The following is a 15,925-nucleotide window of genomic DNA, read 5'->3' as shown; positions in this document are numbered from 1 at the left end:
TAATTATTTGTTTTCATATCTCTCTGAAAAAAAATCTAGAATCCCAAACCTTTTCTTACACAACTACCTCTCCCTGACCATTGGCATATAGTAAAGGCAGGTTTTCATTCATTTATTGAGTAGCTGTTGTGCAATAAACGTACTGAGCATCCTGGAGGAGCTTGCCACCTACTTGGGACTATAACATTTGAAAGTTATTTCAGATAGGAGAATTTTAGTTTGGATTTAAATCTGTCTTCTGTGAGGACTATGAGTTTAATTTTTTTTTCCCATCATTCCACCATGGACTCATCATTTCTTTGTCCAGTACAACATACTGGAGAGAGCAAGTTTACTGCTCACTTCCATTGAATCATAGGTGTTTTTCTCTGCACATTACCCTGAAGACCTTGATGAAAGGCATGTTTGAAAGTATAAATAAATATACTTACTTTTTCTTTAGATATACTTTATATTTAGAAATCAAAATTGGAAAAGAGCCCTGGCAGGCAATATTTAGTGCAAACTTAATTCTCTGTTTAGAATGTGAAACAATCTTGGCCCAAAGACAAATGTAGAACTATATTTTTCCGTGTTTTATTTCTCATATTTAAAAAATTTAAAACAAAAGGATATTTAATATTTTCTTTTTTGTTGTTGTTGAGACAAAGCAGAGTCTCACTCTGTTGCCCAGGCTGGAATGCAGTGGCATAACCTTGGCTCACTGCAACCTGCCCGCCTTCTGGGTTCAAGGATTCTCCCATCTCAGCCTACTAAGCAGCAGTGATTATAGATGCACACCACCAAGCCCGGTTAATTTTTGTATTTTTAGTACAGACAGGGTTTCACCATATTGGCTGGGCTGGTCTCGAACTCCTGACCTCAAGTGCTCTGCCTGCCTCGGCATCCCAAAGTGCTGGCATTATAAGTGTGAGCCACCACACCTGGCTGGGATATTTAATGTTTTCAACCTGTGGTTACTACTTAATTCATTGTACTGGGTAATATTTTAGAAATTGGTGGACGTGTTTTATTGACAAGTCCCTCACATGGTAAGAGTTTTTACCTATTACTGCCTAAATCTCTGTTCTGGACAACTCTATTTGTACTTTAAGTGTTTTACACATTTCAAGTATTTAAGCCTACCACCCTTTTAGAGACTTTGTGTCCCCCAGTGCTCATATGTGTTCTGTGAAAAGATTTCTTAGAGTGTGGTCAAAGAAACCATGTTCAACAGCATCCCCTAGGTTACTTGTTAGAGGTCAGCTTTCTTGGCCCTCTCTCTTCTAAATCTGAATCTCTGTAAGTGGGACTCTGTATTTTATATTATTAACGACATCCCAGATGAGTATGATGTTCACTGCAGTTTAAGTACCAATGACTTGCGGGATCAGTTCTCATTTTTGCCTCCTAGTTTCCGGTTAACATGATGCCTAATCTGAAGGGAACATCATGCTTCTCTTATTTCATACCTGCTTGGCTCTGAGAGCACTTGTCATCAAGGACAACTGTGTCTCACCTATTCGGGAGGAGAAATGTTTCTATGCGCATTTCGGGGTTTTGTTGGTATGCAGGGAACTGTCAAGAGAATCACCTTACCAATCTATTTGTCCACTCATTTCTCAGTACCTGGCCTTCACCTCCTCCCGGGACTGGGTGCTGGGGCAGTTCACGGGGTCAGAGGCATTTCACGAGCTACGGGTCTATCTCAACAGTGAAAGAGCTATCCTTTCTTGTACTCGACTCAAATGTTCAGTGAGCCATCTAGTTAGTTTTAAACTACACTATTTTCTGCTATGTAGGAGGGTCAACTAAGGACAAGAATATTAAGCTTAAGAGACTTATGCTCCAGAGATAATTTTTTAAAATTCAATTTATGCTTAAGATATTCTTAAACTTGTTAGTATATAGATTTTCAACTTAAATATTTTAATAGTCATTTACTATGATTATTTTTCTCTGTTTTTCTTGAAGAGTATTCTATTAATTACTTATTTTCTCTCTGTGAATAATGTCTATGTATAAAAATTTTACTTCCAAGTTAATATATTGTTATCTGCTTCCTAAAGCAATTTCTGAGCTTTCATTTTATGACACAACTCATTAGGTTTTTTTACTAATCAGATTAATATTGCACATTGAGTAATTATCTTATAAATTTGAGTAACATTATATATACAGACATAATCAAAACTCCCAAATCATTTCAATCAAAAATCAATATAAAACTGGTAAATAATAATATATTGATAACAAATTTTAATTCATCTCACATTGATTTTAATTGAAATGGTAGTATTCCAAATTTTCTTGGTTATATTGCTATCAATATTTTATTATCTATTAAAGGAAAGCAAATCACATCTCACTAGTAAATGCCAATTCATCTACTTTTTAAATTTAAATGCAAATTCTTTCCAACCCTTACCTTTACAAAGAGATAAGTCAAAATAGGAATTGCATATGTTATGCATTACTTTATACACACTTCAATATCAAAATTATTTTTTATCATGATTCTCCAAAAACTTATTTTAGACCAACATCAAGGAATTCAATTTTTATCCTAGTTTCTATATTAAATTGCAATACAACAATAAAATTCTTAGACATTTCTTATTAAAGAAAAAAAAACTATGTTTTATCATAGTTCTCACAAATCCCTGTGTAATTTTCAATATATTACTAGATGGAAAAAAAAACAGTAAGGATATTTGTGCTATACATACTTCAAATGTGGCATCCTATGCTTTTCTCATGAAGGAAAGAGAAATGCCTTTTATATTATGAACCACTGGTAAAGTGAGTAATGACTAAGAGGATGTCCTAGCAAACCTTCCCTAGGTAATCTCATATAGGTTTCAGAATCAAAGTTAGGAATTTCCTCTTAGTGCCTACAAAGTTTGGAAACTGCAGTTTTATAACATAAGGCTTTGGGCCTTCTGTGTCAACAATAAAGGAAGCCCAATTCACATTTTCTCTAATCGTGATTTGGCAGTCCTTGCTTACATGAATATAGTAAGATGTTCATGCTGCCCTTGCTACTATCGTTAATTGTGCACAGTTCCCCCATGATCCTCCACCAGCTGCTGCTACTGCCTATACTGAGGTGGTCAGAACAAAGTTCAGGAGGAATAGATGTTGAAATGGACAAAAATAAGTGATTGTATGTCCTTTATGTATTTCTCAAGTAGGAAATAAATATTTAGGATTTGGGGAGTCTCTTGGTTATTCAGATTTCTAGCTAGATCAGAAATAGGTAAGATTTACTAGATTTCTTAATCCTTTTATTAAACTTATTGGATTCTGGATTGTAAAGCACTTGATACACTTTCATTTAACTTGGGTACTCAAATAGTGTCTTTCACATATAACTATTTTTATAGCAACCACACCTGTGTCTTATAGAGCACTCCATATGTGTCTTTTTTATTTAATCTGTAGAATATTGAGAATGTTTTTAGTCTGTATTTGCATTGATGGATAACACTTCACATTTAAAATGTACAAACACACACTTTAGAAAAATTATTATAAATATAATATCAAGCACTATAAAACAATGTTTTAGTAATGTTGTAATTTAAAATAGGCTCTGAGATATATTCTAGGTCAAAATTATATACTATTTGTAATCCAGTGAAAAAATTATTTGCTTATAGATTATATATATAATCATTTATATATAAATGATTTTACTAAGAGATAAAGGATGAGAGGATGAAAAATGTCCCCTAAGGATGCCGTAGGGATGCAGAATATATATTTTATATATATACATATATAATATTTATATGTAGATAAGATATTTATATTTATATATTTACATATAAATATAAATAAATAAAATATAAATATATAAATTACATATATAATTACATATAATTATGTAAATATATAAATTACATATAAATATATATTACATATAAATATAAATAAATAAAATATAAATATATAAATTACATATATAATTACATATAACTATGTAAATATATAAATTACATATAAATATGTATTACATATAAATATAAGATATTTATATATATATGTGTATATATATTTCATTACAGAAGCTTTGCCTTAAATACTCCCTGAATAAATGAGAAAAAAAGCTAAAGTGAAATTTGGACCCTTATGAGAGTGGAAGGATATGTTGAACATTTTTCAATAGTCATAATTATTTAAAAAATTACATTCAGGCAAAGAATCCCAGAATTTAAAGCACTTTCTTAGAGGCAGAATGCAATGGTAATTGTACAGGAATGTGGCTTTGGACTTTCTCAACTTCAGTGTTTATGTCTGTTAATTCAAGATGCCAACCAGCTGGTCTCTCAGTTCAATATTATATAGTCCAATGTATTATATCAATCCTGCTTCTCAAATTGTGGTCCACGGACCCCTGAAATCTTCTAGTCACTGTCAAGAGAGTCCCATAATAATATTAAGGTGCTCTTTGTCCGTTTCATTGTGTTGAGATTTGTATTGATGGTGCAAAAATCAGTGGTGAGTAAGATGCTGGTGCCTTAGCATGAATCAAATCTAATTGGCAGTAGACTGATTGTATTATTTACTGCCACATTCATGTCTAGAGAAGGAGAAGAGACAGGAGAAGGAGGAGGCAACTTTTCTTAAGAATGTCCTTGATGAAGCAGTAAAAACCTCAACCTTTGAGTATGGACTTTTTAATAATCTATGTGATGAAATGAAAAGTACACAAAAAGTATTTTTACTGCATACCCAAGCACAAGGGCAGTCTTGAGGAAAAGTTCATGGGGGTGGTTTGAGTTGCTAGCTGAACTAGCCACTTTTTCATGGAACATCGTGTTTACTTGAAAGAACAGCTGTCAAGCTACCCTTATTCATAGTTGGGCGTTTCACATGCATTTTCTCAAAAATAACAAAGTGAGTCCATCACTTCAAAAGAACAACCCACAATGTTTGTTTCCAAATTTGAACTTTTACTTGAAAGCTTGAATTTTAAAATTAGAAAAAAGTATTAGGAAATTGTATATGCCACTGTGAATATGACTGCTTCTCAAATGTAAAGACATTCCTGATGAGATGGGTGGTGATATTAATGAATATGATTTTTAAATAATGACGTATGTCCACATTTGGGAGAGCTGCAGAACCCAGTGCAATGTTTTCAAAATGACCAGTCCGTGATGGTAAAATTTATGCTTAGTAAGAGATCCATTCAAAGTGAATGATAGACCAGTGAATTTTAATGTAATAGAGCACATTGATATGGTTTCAGATTTCACATTGCAACTAATCTTTAAGAAATAATCACTTGTCAAGTTTTGGTGTAGTATTAAAGAAAAATACCCACAGCTGTTTTAAAAAGCTATTCAATTACTCCTTCCTTTTTCAGCTCTATATCTATGTGAGAGCTAACTTAAAAATATGCATCAACCAAAACATCTTGCAAAAGATTGACTACTGAAGCATTTATGAAAATCCAGCTGTCACTTATTATGCCAGACATAACAACTTTTCAAAGATATAAAATAATCTATCTCTTCTTGAAGTTTTTGTTTGCTTTGAAAGGACAGTTATTTTTTATAACAATGTTATGTGTTAACATGCAATGAGTTCATTTTTGCTATTTTCAAATGAATGATTTTTTAAAAAATCTGTTTTAATTTCTAATATGGTTAATAGTAATAAATATAACCTACATAAACAAAAGCCTCTAAGACCAAAAAGTTTGAGAATCGCTGTTATAATCAGGGTGGTTTCAAAGAAGCTATTCAAATCTAAAATAAAACTTCTTTTGCCACTAGAGGGAGCTTTCATTTTACATAAATATATTGTATAGAGGCATTAAGAATTTATATGAAAAATAAATGTAAGAATTCTAGAATCACAGCACTTACTATGCAGCACAAAACTTTGTGAGAACTCTACTGCTTTGTTTCTTTGGTAGCCCTTTAGACAAAATGGAAGGATTTTTTTTCCTACAATCATAATTTTGTGCCTGGTATGCTTGAGAAAATGATGTTTACGTTAGATATTTGAGAAAACATCACAAATTCTTAATACATGACACCATATAGAAAGAATTCATTAACTTTTTCATTTTTCTAACTGCTTCCTTATAAATAGCAGGTGTTGATGTAGTTCGTTCTTTTCTAACTGACCTTTGAGTAATTGCTAATTGAGTGTAGGTCAGTCAGAAATACTTCTGACATCTTGTATTTCTCCCAGAGACATTTGTATCAGTTACAGAGAAATGACTGTGCATATGGAAGCAGTGGGGAAGTCCTGAATGATTTAGTTCTCTTCTCTGAGGTCCACATGGAATCACACCACTACTGCAGCCAGTCATTCCTGTGGTTTTATAAACTCTCCCTCAGTGACATGCATTTTTTTTTTAAATAATAAAATTTATCTTTGTTTGTCTTCCTGAAGGCTTGATATGGAAAACCACATTCTGATTTATGGGCACAGGCTCAATAGGTAAAGCTGCTGGATTAATTTTGTAGATATTTTAGAAATAATTGCAGGTATTATTATATTTCATAAATAATCTTAAATAGTCAGTGTTATAGTAGAATTTAAGTTAAGCACATCCAAATTTGCAGCACCAATGCTGGTCCAAATTCTTTAGGATGTTTGTCTTCTTAATATGATGTAATGTGCCCTGATAAAGACCAAGATGAGAAAACCGCCGTAAGAAAAATCATTTTCCTTGAGTACTTTCTTCTCCCTGCAGAGCCTTTTCTTATATTCTGTTAAACTAGTGGTTCTTAACATATTGAAGTAAAAAAAAAAAATTGTTTTTAAATCAGGTGGAAGCCATAGTCACTCTGTCCAGAAAAAAAATAATGCAAACACAGTATGATACATTTTGCATAAAAATATTCAGGTTTTTGGACCTCCTGAAGTCCATGAGAGTTCTAGGTTAAGAATCCAGACTTTAAATCAATAGGAACCAGTGAAGCTAGAATGTGGCAGGTTTCTTTTGAGGGGGGTAGGGTACTGAGGATGGAGACGACAAGTATCTGGGACTAACATGCGTTAATCACCTTATTTATTTGGAATCACAAACAAATATCTTTGGGGATCCTGAAATACTTTTAGTAAAGGCTCCAAAATCCATTTCTACTAAAATATTATATATATATAAAAGTTAGAGCTGAAAGCTTTGGTAGAGTTGAGACCAGACTTGGTGAAACCTGGTTACACTCCAGTCCAGAAATCCATTCAACTTGCCAGTCTCCATCATGGATTTTAAAAAGCGATTTATTTAGAAAAGCAGTATTGAGTCCATCTTAGTTTAAACAAATTAAACTTTTTTGAATTTCCCGGAGCCAAATTGGTCTCAAGAATTCATTAAGAATAACTATACAAGTTTAAGTTATATAAAACAAGCTAAGAGCATTTCAAATGTGGGCAAACAACTCACAATAGTAACACTAAAGTTGTTCATCCATATTCAGTTTGTAACATTTTCACTCTTAATTGAGAAAGGATTTTCATAATATATTTAAACTATGAATAGTGAAGACATAAAATGATTTTACTAAGAGATAAAGGATGGGAGGACCAAAGATGTCCCCTAACGATGCTATAGGAATGAAGATGACAAAGGAGAATAGAAAGATAATCTTTTGCTTACAAATTCTTGGCAAATGTTGACAGTTGAAGCTTACCCAGAAAATGAAATAATTTTTTCTTTCTTTCAAAACAATTGTACCCCACATCTCTGCTCCCTAAAATGTTTGTAAAGAATTTTTATTATTATACATTGCTCTCTAGAAGTCCTTCTTTTAATCTCACATCTATATACCTGAATTATTGGCCTAGGTTTTACTTAAGTCATAGGTGATTGATAGTTTAATTTTGCATATGTGCTTGGATATAGCCATGGTGGTGAAATGAAACTAGATAAACTTTATTATTAATATACTTAACTAACTATGACTTTCTCTTACCGTTTCATGTCTACTGCCATCTTCCAGTAATCATGAAATAATAATTTGCAATGACCTTCAGCATGAATGGGTTACTGATACCTTGATTCTACTTTTTGAGGATTATGTTGATTGAAATGAATAATTTTTCTGTCTTTCTCATTACCTAGTTGAGCCTAACAAATATATTAAGGGTGTCTAGGGTCATCACACATAAAATGAATGTATAACTCCTGCAAAACTGAAAAATTGAGTTTGTAGGCTGCCAGTTTGGCAAGAATACATTCAACACCTTTATGGGTAACTTCAAATATTTGCAAAACTTGGAGAGAATAGCAGACAGTATGATTTGCAGCTTGGAGAGTAAACTTTGTGAGTCAACAATGATGTTGAAAGCCAGCAAAGATCTAATGAATACATGTTACAGTTTTAACACTGAAAATCAACTTTCAGTTATTCATGAGGCTATTTTTTCTTCTTAAAAAGCCCTTGGTTGCCCTTCCATTCTTCTAAATTTGGCAGGCACACTTAAGTGGTGATGATGAGTGGATAGTGGCATGTGGCAGGCTGTGTCATGGTCCTGGGAGACCTGTCCCATTCTGAAGAGAACTCCATGAAGCAGCTGAGGGCTCAGCCATATGTCCAGATTTTTCAGGAGATAGATGGTGAGAGCTAAGGAGAGTGTCAGTGTCCCTGAAATGGAGCTCAGGTCAAGGATTCAGCCCCAGGTAGAGAAGTGAACCAAAGCTTTGCCATATTTAGGAAAGCGTGTGGGGTAGGGAGCTCTGGTGTTGGAATAGGGAGAATATTCTGGCTTGTTCCATGTAGATGCTTTAAATTTACACAAGTGCCCAGGATACCAAGGCTAAATCTTAGACCTTACTTTCTACTGGGAATGAGGCTTCTCAAATTAAATATGCCTTGTTCAGGATTGACTCAGGTGAGCTAAGACTGCATGTGTTTGATAGTAGATCCACGACTGAGAAAATGAGGGCATCTTTTCTCTAGTGCAACACTTTCATTTCCCAGGGGACCCTAGTGTGTCCTGTGAATGACCTTTAGAAATAAATTAACTTTTCCTAGAAAAATAACAAAGGTGAACTAAAAATGAACTTATTATTATTAACATGGATTTTGCACAGAATTGACTTTTGATGAAACCTGCTTATTATTTTTTAAAAGCTTTTACTGAGATGTAATTCTCATACCATAAAATTCGCCTATTTAAAGCATACAGTTCAGTGGTTTTTAGTATATTCACAGAGTTCTGTGACCATTACCACAATCTTTGGAACGTTTTATTCTAGAACTTTTTCTTCATTCCTTCAATAATCCCTGTACCCATTAGAGTCACTGTTCAGACTCCCCTACTTCAAACTACTAGCTCTAGGCAACTACTAATCTGCTTTCAGTCTCTGTAGATTTTCCTATTCTGAGCATTTTATAGAAATGTAAGCGTACAATATGTGATATTTTGTGACTGACTTTTTTTCACTCAGCATAATGTTTCAAGGTTCACCCTTCTCATAGCATGCATCAGTACTTTATTCCTTTTTACTGTACAGTAATATTCTATTGTATGAATAATATGAATATTGTATGAATATTCTATTGTCTTTTATTTATTCATTCATCAGTTTGTAAGTATTTGTGTTTCCACTTTCTGGCTATCATGAGTAAAACTGCTGTGAGCATTCAGGTACGCGTTTGTGTGTGTGGACATACGTTTTCATTTTTCTTGGGTATATATCTAGGAGTGGAATTGCTGGGTCATATGGTAACCCTATGTTTTATATGTTGAAGAATTCACAAATTGTTTTCCAAAGTGGTTGTGCCATTTTATAATCCCACCAGCAATATATGAAAGTTCCAATTTCTCTACATTCTTACCAGCACTTATTATTGTCTGTCTTTTTTGTTTTAACTTTTCTGATGGTGGTAAAGTGATATTTCATTCTGGTTTGAGATTGCATTTCCCTAATTACTAATAATGTTGAGCATCATCTTATGTGCTTGTTGACCATTTGAATATCTTCTTTGGAGAAATGTCTATTCAAATCTTTAGCCCATTTTTAAATTGGATTTTTTATATATGTATATTTAAAGTGTTCTTTGTAGATTATATACACAAAACCCTTTTCAGATAGATGGCTTGTAAATATTTTCTCCTGTTCTCTGGGTTGTCTTTTCATTTCCTTGATGAGGTTCTTTGAAACACGATAGCACGATAGTTTTAATTTTGGTGAAATCCAGTTTTTTTCTTTTCTCATCCATACTTTTGGTGTCATATCTAAAAAAGAAAAAAGATTGCCTAAAATACTGTGCATATTAAACCATTTTACATTTTGCCCTTCGTCTTTTAGACTTGCAGAATTTTTCCTTTGCTGCATTATCAGGCTGTCCTCACCAGCACTTAAGGACCATTTCTCTGGTGTTAGAACACGAGAGAGGGAACGGTTTTCAGGAAGTCCTTTTTTTGATACAGAAATCATTTACCTCCTAGCTGCCACTAGCAGTGAACATGGGAAAGAGCAGATAACACAAAACCTACCTTTTCTTCTTAACCTCATGTAGAAATTTCACTGAGGTATAGTATATTTCTAGTTATTTTTATGTATTTTAACTAATGCCTAACACTTTGAATGGCCACAAAGGATATTATGACTAGAAAATTCAGTCTTATCTTTTCCAAAATAAGTCATTGGATAGTGTTACTTAGTACAGGACAAGAGTGTATACTCTGGAGTCGTGCCTCCAGGTTGAATCCTGACTCTCTTAGCTGTGTGAGTTTGGGCAACTTATATGATTTTTTGTGTGTGTGTTTTAATTCTCATCTATGAAATTGGAGTAATGACAGGACCTACCTCATAGACTTGTGAGGATTAAATGAGATATTATAGGTAAACTAATTAGAACAATGTCTGACACATAATAAGTTCCCTTAAGTGTTAAATGATAATGATGTTATTGTTTTGTGCTATAGAATTAATGTATCTGTGGAAAATTGGCCAAAACAAATTCTGATGGATCTTCTTTACTGCTGTTTAAATATTTCAGACAAAATGAAATATAACCTAGAATATGAACAGCACTAGGTATGCATACTTGAAACAAAAATCATCATGATCATTTATAGATTTGTATTTTACTAAGATTTTTTTCTCTTATAGAAATAAATTATACCTTCTAATAGTAAGGAAGTTGCCTCTGCAAGTCTTTGTTGTTTAATTTGTTTTAATTTCAAACATTAAAATAGCACATTAATTGATCAAGGAGTCTCAATTAATTTCAAATGCTGCAAATATACTAATATTTATTCATGGCAATCACAGCAGGGGTAGAGGGACAGGAGACAACCATCTTGTAGAGGAAGAGCTTTTAAAACAATTATATTAATTCCATTTATAGGAAAAAAATAATTCATAGAAAAATTCATGTTACAGTTCCTAAAAGCATGTTCCAATTACTATTCCGAAAACAATGTGTCAGATTCTATTGTATTCATTGGCTATTACTCATTTTGGCAGTTTGGGCTATGCTGCCACTAACAGTTTCATGAGACTAGCATACTATCTTCTAGTATACACAAAATTGTGTAGATACCTTGTCTCTCTATCAGACTGTCGCTCCCTGAAGGAAAGCATTAACCAAACCTGTTCTGTATTCCCCGTATCCAGTACGGTACTTTGTCCATAGAAAGCACTCAGTAGATTCCTAGGGATCATGCAATTTTAGAGCCACAGGAGAAGGGCCTTCATTAGATATGGCTCAATTCATGAAGTATTTATGTAATGTGTGAAAAAAATATACTAACTCTACAGCAAAGGAGTGAAAAAAGTCTGGAAAGATACTTTCCCCCATGAAGCCTGCTTTCCCTTTGCTCCTTTGCAGTTTCCCAATCTTGTTCCTCTTCCTGTCACTCATGGTGCTAACACAGATGCCTCAGGATACCACTTGGCAGGGTGCAGCTACAGGTGTTCCCTGCGTATCTGGAACGGCCTTATTCAGCAGATTCTCTCGCTTGTGTAAGTCCCTGTCTCTCCCTCTAAACTGGAGCCCTGTGAAGGCAGAAATCATTCTTATTTTGTGTTGCATTATTTTTGTCTAGTGTGTAGTGGTCTGGCATATAGCTAAAAAAACCACTCAGATATATAGTAATGATTGAAGTAAATGTCTAGCTCTACTGCAGGCTAGCTGTGTGATTTGGGGGAAGTCTGTTAGCCTCTCTGGGCGTCTGTCCATCTCTCTATAAAAAGATGAGGGCTGGACCTGATCAGGGTTTGAAATGAGGTGATCCATTTGCTGATTTTGATTCAGAACGGTGCTTTTTTTTTTTTTTTGGTTTGTTTGTTTTTGTTTTTACAAAGAAGTATGTACTACCATTTTGCTGCAAGACCCCCTTTCAACTTTCACCTTTGTGCTCAGTGTTATCCTCCAAGCTTCTGAAAGCACTCTGGCATAGGCTGAAGCTTTGTGTTACCTTTCTGTTCTAAGACTTGCAGTCTGTGGTTTTAGGATATGCATGATTTCATGCTTCGCCTCCATTTACTTACAAGCAGGAGCTTTCATTTACGTTGTCTTGTCCTCTTGAGTATCATTTGTTTTGACTCTATCCACCTGGCAAAGCTTATGGATTTCAAAGCTCACAAATTCCTGCTGTTGACTGTGCCCTTTACTTTAACAGGGCCAATTATATCTTCTCTCTAGATCTTTTTATTAGCACCCTACAAGGTGTGAATTTTTAGCATTATGATGAAGATAAAATGAGTAGTGGGAAAACATCATCTTTCAGAATATATATCCACACATGAATTTTAGAAATTCTGTTATTAATTTGAAATTATTTATTTTCCTTTCTATGGATTATACCTATGAGTCTATGTTGGTTATGGAGATGGATGATTACATTTTGATTCCGAACTTACCAGCAATATTCGTAAGTAAGTATACATATGTACTATAGACATGTTAATAACTTTAATTAGTTATACCCCAGGATTTTTTTCCAGGGCGAAACCAATATAAAAACGGGACATAACCCTCCGTGAATCTGTTGTGTGAGGTCTGATTACTCCCATGAGGTGGCATCTATAAATGTTGCTGCTTATTAGATTGAAGTATAGTTGACACGGACCCATATTTAGTTAGAGTTGAGTGGGCCATAACATTCCTTTTTTGAGTAAAAATGTTAGCTAGTAGTTATGAACAGTGAGATGAACTTCTGCTATTTTTGCACTCAAAAAAAGTAAGAAATGTAAATTTTGTGACTGTGTTTTCAGTACTGAGTAGAATAGCAGCCATTACATTGAGAAATAGGTGACCGTTTGACTGCCTATTGCTGCTCATTTTAGAACATTCTGTATGGTTAGCTACTTGAAGCATAGATTCACAATAGAAGCAACTTTCAAATCTAATAGAAACCCGTGGGACATACACATGGGCCTGTTCAAATAATTGAACTCCCTTCCGCTTATGACTATCTTATTTGCCACTTGGTGCAGCCCCGAAGATTGTACAAGCTGTGAAGAAGCCACTTGGATACGGTCTGACAGTCTCAAAGCAATCATTTCAGCTTCCGTCACAGTAGACCTACTTTATGGAGCACTAAGGGGCATTGTCATTAAAAATACTAAGGAAGTAATTGCTCATACATGGTCCTGAGTAGTTCCTTCCCTTCTATATATTTTGCATGCTCTTACACTGTTATTCTCCACATTGTTATTTCAGATATTAGGAGATTTGTGGTCACAGGCTAAAGATGACCTTATTATACAACAATCTGATGTTTGAAGCAGCAGTATCTAGATATGTCAGTTTCTTATATATTGCCTTGAATAAGTGTTTCTGCTTTGGGGGAAGCTCTACCTAACTGATACATCTGTAAATGTGGCAATTTAAAGATTACCATGGTCAATATAGTCTTTCTCCACCTTTGGCCTTATTACGCTCACCCTATGTCAAGTGCTTTATCTCTTATGGAGAAGGGATCTTGAGTTTACTGAGGACTCAATGTGCTTGCCGTCAATGCCTACTCACTTAAAAACCATTTATTATTAATTCATAGATAAAATTGATTGATTAATAAAATATCTGAAATGAATAAGGGGCGTTAGAAAAGACAGTTCTGATTCACATTTATTTTCCGCTTATTTTCTGTAAATATATTTTACCTTATTTATTAAATGTGTATGAGTGCATAACAATGAGAAAGAGAATGAATGAGAAAATGTGGGCACATACTCTCTAAGAGTAAAATCTTGCTGTTGTGTGTGATTTTGTTCTGATGCCAGGTACTTGGTTTGAAAAAAAGTTTCTAGTGCCTTATTAATTATGTGTTCACCATTATTACATAAGTAATTACCTTATGTAATATTAATGATATTACGCTCCACTCAATTAGAGAACTGTAATCCTCAATTGCGCAGACATCCTCACCTTTAGATATGTATTCAAAATTTAGAGAAAAAGAAAGATACATTAGATATTTGATCTTTGTAAGGATTTCCAAAAGACTTTTTCACCAATTTCAGCCAATATTAGTGAAACATAATCAGTGATATAACACTACGTGGTATTAACATTGTTTCAGGATCATGAGAAAGCTCTTTCTATATCAGAAATGCACACCTTTATATGGATTAGACATGCTAAAAAAGTTTCTAACCTTGGCCTTAGCAATATTAATTTTAGAAGTTCAAGAGGACACACCTAAAACCATCTAATCCAAGTTTTTACCAAAAGCTGGAATGTCTCCTAAGATCCTCATCAAACATTTGTCCAGGCTCTGCCTGAATACCTCAAAAACAAAAAGTTCATAATCTAGTAAAGCGTAAGCATTGTGGTGTTGGTAAACACTAATTCCGCAGGGTTTTTTTCTGCTTCCAATGCATCAGCTCTCTTTTCCCCAATGCCATCTCCTGGAGACAAGCAAAATGATCACATTTTCAATCATCTGAAACATTCCAAATTTCCTGCAGCTGCTTCTCCTTAAGTGTTTCTCCGTAACACATTATTGAGATCAGGTGGCCTCCTGGGTTCCCTTCTGGATGGATATTGTCATCCAGCTCTTTCCATAGTTTAAAATATCTCCATAATTTTGTGTCATGCTAATGCTTCCTCACTTGTAAGGCACTCCAGAAAGTACCACAGTTTGGTTTCTCCTTTGACCTAAATTCTCCTGAAATGTGCCTCCGTGGGGTTATTGATGGTCTCCTGGGCATCAAGCCCTCAATATATTAGTCTCTCTGCAGCATTTGATCTGGTTGGCTCTTTGAGGCTCTTTCTTCTTTTGAGGTCCTGAAATCTCCTTCTGCTTCTTCTCAGGCTCTTCTTTGAGTTCACCATTTAAAGCCCAGAGTTGGCATTTTCCAAGGTGGTATTTGTCAGCTTTTCATAGAGTACACATACTTACTGAGTGATTTTATATGCTATTATGTATTATTATCCATATTTTGATAATTCACAAATACACAATCACCAATCCAGATCTCTCCTAACTTTTACAATTCAGTTGCCCCATGAACTGCCCTGGCTTAGCACCTTGTCACTTCCTACCCATTTTACTAGAACGGTATCAGGACTGGTCTTAGGTGGAATTCATGTATTCTCAGAGGCTAGGCTAAGCTTCCTGAAACAAATATTAATAATTATCCTGAGTCACGGACTTCAATGACTCCCCTTTGCCCACCGAATCCTTTTCAAGCTCCTTAGTTATTTAGTCCATAGATTTTTTTATGACGTTTTTCAGGTTATATCTCCAATCTCACGTAAAACCACATTCCATCTTAAAGTCTCAAGTTAGTAGTCATAGAGAACCAGCCTCTGTGTCCTGAACACTTGGTGCTCTTTCTCCTGCTCTGAGTCCTAGGCAGCTTCTTCTGCCTGAAACTCCCGGCATTCCCTCTCTCCTCTCTCTTCACTTGACTACGTCCTGTACAGCTCAGAGACACCACTCCTCTATCCCATGGCTTACTCTTCCAAAGAGTTAAGTGCCTCTCCCGTGGACTCTTGGAGCTCCTGTGCACAGT

The sequence above is a fragment of the Macaca fascicularis genome, chromosome 4 (assembly GCF_037993035.2).
Source record: "Macaca fascicularis isolate 582-1 chromosome 4, T2T-MFA8v1.1".
NCBI classification, from domain to species: domain Eukaryota; kingdom Metazoa; phylum Chordata; class Mammalia; order Primates; family Cercopithecidae; genus Macaca; species Macaca fascicularis.
Note: the sequence above shows the minus strand (reverse complement) of the source record.